Genomic DNA, 5000 nt, shown 5'->3' on the forward strand with positions numbered 1-5000 from the left:
ATGATCACTAACAAAAACATAATTAATCCCTCTCCCTCCTCCTTCACCCCCAACAACAACACACACACCCCTCCACCACCAACAAGAATAACCCTCCCTCCACCACCAACAACAACAACAATAACACCCCCCCCCCTCCATCACCAACAAAAACACCCTTCTCCTCCAGCAGCCTCCTACCACCACCAACAAAAACACCCACCCCCTCCAACACCCCTCCCACCGCCACCAACAAAAAACATCCCCCTCCCTCCACCACCACCAACAACAACCCCCCCCCCTCTCCCTCCACCACCACCATCACAAAAACACATCCCCCTCCACTACCACCAACAACTCCCCTCCCCTCCCTCCTCCCTCCACCACTCCTTCCCACCACCAACAACAACAAAACAACCCCTTCTCCCACCCCCTCCCTCCACCACCCTCCCACCACCACCACCACAAACCACCGAGAGAGAAAAATGGCCAACATAATTTCATTCTTGTTTCCCGCCGCCGCACTCGCCTTGCACGATGACTATCTCGTTCGGGGCCCCGCCATCCAGGCAAAGGCGCAACTACCCTCGCTTTCCCTGCCTGCGCTCGGCTGGTGGTAAGGCGCTTGCTGGCTTGGGGAGGCTTGGGAGGGGAGGGTCGGGGGTCTGGTTGTGTGTTTGTGAATTTGTTTGGTTGTGGTTTGTGGCTTGTTTGTCTTGTTTGTTTGGTGTTTGTGGTTTCTATATGTATTGTTTGTTGTTTGTTATTTCTATTGGTGTTTGTTGTTCGTTTGTTATGTTATTGTTGTTTGTTCGTTGTCACTGCCGTTTTTGTTGTTATTATTTTTCTTGTTTTTATTTTTTATCTTTAATCATTTTCTCATTTTTCACTTCCTCTTTTTCGTTTCTTTTCATATTTCTTCTTTTGTCTTCTTCGTTCTCTTTTTGCCTTCTTCATTTTCCCTTTTGTCTTCTTCCTTTTCTTCTTATTATCATCATCATCATCATCATTCTTTTGTTTATAATCATTTACTCGTATTTCTGTTTGTTGTTATGTTCTTCCCTCTTCCATTTTGTCTTCCATTTTCTCTTCCATTTTCCCTTTTATTCTCTCTTCCATTTTCCCTTTTATTCTCTCTTCCATTTTCTCTTTTCTTTTCTTCCATTTTCCCTATTATTCTTTCCTCCATTTTCTCTTCTTTTTTCTTCCATGTTCATTTTTTTCTCTTCCATTTTCTCTTCCATTTTTTCTTCCAATTTCCCTTTTATTCTCTCTTCAATTTTCTCTTTTTTTTCTTCCATTTTCCCTTTTATTCTCTCTTCTTTTTTCTTCCATTTTCTCTTCTTTTTTTCTCTTTCTTGCTTCGTTCATCATTACGATTCGCATTATGACAATGATCGTAATATTACCATCACCATAATCTTGAAAGAAACAAAAGAAAACGAATGAAAAGATAAAAGAAAAGGGTGAAAGAAGAAGGAAGAAAATGAAAAATAAAAAAATAAATAAAAAAAGGAAATAAAGAAGAAAGGGAGAAAAGAAGAAGAAAAAGGAGATGAGAGAACGAAAAATAGAAGAGAATAAAAAAGAATAAGAAAAAAAAGTCCGCATTCATGTTACTAAGTCATACTCCCCCTCCACCCCCCTCTCCCTCCCCTTCCCTAACCCACCCTACCCATCCCCCTTCTCTAACCCCCCCCTCCTTACCCTTACCCATACCCCCTACCCCTCTATAAGACCGCATATCACCTACCCAATGACACGTGACCTCTGGGTAGTGGGGAAGGGGGGCTAAGGGGTGGGAGAGGGGGGTAGAATGGGGGAAATGAGGTGGTGGAGGGTGGGGTGGGTGGGGGTTATAGGTGTCTTGATAAGAATAGTAATGAATTTCTTTTCAGAGAGGGGTGAGGAGGAGGAGAGGGGAGGGGAAGGGAGAGGGGCTTGTGGTAGCGGAGGGGGGAGGAGAGAGGAAGGAGATGAAGGGAGAGGAGAGGGAGGAAAGGGGAGGAGAGAGGTTGGGGCTTATGGCAGCGGAGGGGAGGGGAGAGGGAGGAGGGTGAAGTGGGGAGAGAGAGGGGGAATGTGGCAGCGGAGGGGGAGAAGGGAGAGGGAGGGAGACGAAGGGGAAGGGGCGGAGATGGGGTGGGTTGTGGCAGCGGAGGAGAGAGGGGGGTTATGGCAGCGGAGGAGAGAGGGGGGTTGTGGCAGCGGAGGAGGGGGTGGGTTGTGGCAGCGGAGGAGGGGGTGGGTTGTGGCAGCGGAGGAGGGGGGGAGGGGGGGGGGTTGCTGGAGCCTCGTTATATGTGCTGGATCAGAGTTTGGGATTCCTTTATCAGGTCAGTTTCTATCGATATATTTTCGTTCGGGTGAACTTTTGTTTTTTTATTTAAATCTTTTGTGTATTTTCTTTTTTTGTATTTCTTCTTTGTGTGTCCTCTTCCATTTTTCCTTCTCATTTTTTGGAGGTCTCTCTTTCTCTGATTCTCTTTTTTTGCTTTTTTTTTTCTCTCTCTCTGTCTGTCAGCATTGCTCTCGCTCTTTCTTTCTTGCTCTCTCTCTCTCTCTCTCTCTCTCTCTCTCTCTCTCTCTCTCTCTCTCTCTCTCTCTCTCTCTCTCACTATCTCTATTTCTTTTTCTCTCTCTCTCTCTCTTTCTCTCTCTTTCTCTCTCTCCCTCTCTCTCTCTCTCTCTCTCTCTCTCTCTCTCTCTCTCTCTCTCTCTCTCTCTTTCTCGCTCTTCTCTCTCTCTCTCTCTCTCTCTCTCTCTCTCTCTCTCTCTCTCTCTCTCTCTCTCTCTCTCTCTCTCTCCCTCTCTCTCTCTCTCTCTCTCTCTCTCTCTCTCTCTCTCTCTCTCTCTCTCTCTCTCTCTCTCTCTCTCTCTCTCCTCTCTCTCTCTCTCCATACAGCCCTCCATCTTCTCCTCTTCCACCTGGCCAATCATCCCCCCCAAACCCCTTACCCCCCACCCGACATCACCCCCCCCTGACATCACCCCCTCCCCCACCCGACATCACCCCCCCCTCCCCCCCTCCTCGACAAGTCGGGATTCCGACAGCCGGAACAATTCGGTTCCGGTTGAGCGGCGAAGACGATCGGGAGGAACGTCACATAGGAAGGGAAGGGGGGAGGGGGGGAGAGGGGAAGGGAGGGAGGGGGGAAGGGGGGAGGGGGAGGTGAGAGGGGGAGAGGGGAATGAGGGAGGGGGAGGTGAGAGGGGGGAGAGGGGAAGGGTGGGAGGGATGAAGGTAAGAGGTAGGGGGCGGGAGGGGAGGGGGAGGGAAGGGGAGGAAGATGGAAGGGAGGGGTGAAGGAAGAGGTAGGGGAGGGGGAAGGGGGATTTGAGGGGGAGAAGGGGGTGAAGGGCAGCTAGGGGGGAGTCTTTGTAATGGATGTTTGTTGTGAGAGTTATGAGTACGAAAAAGTATCAGAGGAGATAATGAGCACTCTCTCTCTCTCTCTCTCTCTCTCTCTCTCTCTCTCTCTCTCTCTCTCTCTCTCTCTCTCTCTCTTCCCCCTTCTTCCCTCCCTCCTCTCTCTCTCTCTCTCTCTCTCTCTCTCTCCTCTCTCTCTCTCTCTCTCTCTCTCTCTCTCTCTCTCTCTCTCTCTCTTTCTCTCTCTCTCTCCCTCTCTCTCTCTCTTCCCCCCTTCTTCCCTCCCTCCTTCCCTCTTACTCTCTCTTTCCTTTCCTCCCTCCCCTCTCTCTCTCTCTCTCTTCTCCCCCTCCCTCCTTCCCTCCCCATCTCTCCCTCTCTCCCTTTCTCCCTCCCTCTCCCTTCTCTCTCCCTTTCACCCAAAGGTTCTGCATCAATGCCTTAATCAAAAGCAAAGTTAATTACATCCTTTTAGGCTATAATTAATCTGGCATCGGCCGCGGATAATGTTTTAACTAACCACCATAAACCTTCCTAATGAGAGGGTAGGCTCCTCTCCCCCTTTCTCTTCCTCCTTCTCTCCTATTCCCCTTCTTCTCTCTTTCCTTCATTTTTTCTTTTCTTCTTCTGTAATTCTTACATTTTTTTGTCTCAATCGTCTTCATTTTTTTCCTTTTCACTCTTCTTGTACTTTGATTTTTTTTTATTTCTTTATCTTTCTTTCCGTTTGTCAATTCACCGTCTCTCTTCTTCTACTCTCCCCCTTGCCTCCCTCCCCCTCATTTCTTCTCTCTTTCCTCCCTTCCTCCCTTTCTTTCTCATCATTTTTCCTTCATCTCTACTCATCTTTCTTCCCCTTTTCCCCTTTTCCCCAATTCCTCTCTCTCTCCTTCTTTCTCTCCCCTTCCATTACTAAAATGATTGATGTATTTGTAATGGCTACATGAACACATAGTTTATCAAAGGCTATTGCGTGTGTGTGGGTTTGTGTGCACAGGTGGTATCGATGTGTGTGTGTGTGTGTATCATTATAATTATAAAACAATAATGATGATGATAATGATAATGATAATAATAATAACAATGCTGATGATAATCATGATGATGATAATGATAACAATGATAATGATAACAATAACAAGAATGATTATGATGATGATAATGAAAATGATAATAATATTAATAATTTCAATAACAATAATGATAATAACAATGATAATGATAACAATAACAAGAATGATAATGATGATAATAATGAAAATGATAATAATATTAATAATATCAATAACAATAATGATAACAATGATAATGATAGCAATAACAATAATGATAATGATAAATGGAAAAACACTATACCGTGTTGATACTATGGTAGAAAAACCCACAATGCACAAATTAGATTTCTTCAATAGATCTAGTTTGTGCATTGTGGGTTTTTCTACCAATGATAATGATGATAATAATGATAATGATGATAATGATGATAATAATGATAATGATGATAATATCAATAATATCAATAATAGTAATGATAATAATATTAATAATATCAGTAACAATAATGATGTTGATAATGATAATGATAACAATAATAAAGGTAATGATAATATCAATAATAATGACAACGATATTAATAATGATCACAATGATA

The sequence above is a fragment of the Penaeus vannamei genome, chromosome 2 (genome assembly GCF_042767895.1).
Source record: "Penaeus vannamei isolate JL-2024 chromosome 2, ASM4276789v1, whole genome shotgun sequence".
Classification (NCBI taxonomy): Eukaryota; Metazoa; Arthropoda; class Malacostraca; order Decapoda; family Penaeidae; genus Penaeus; species Penaeus vannamei.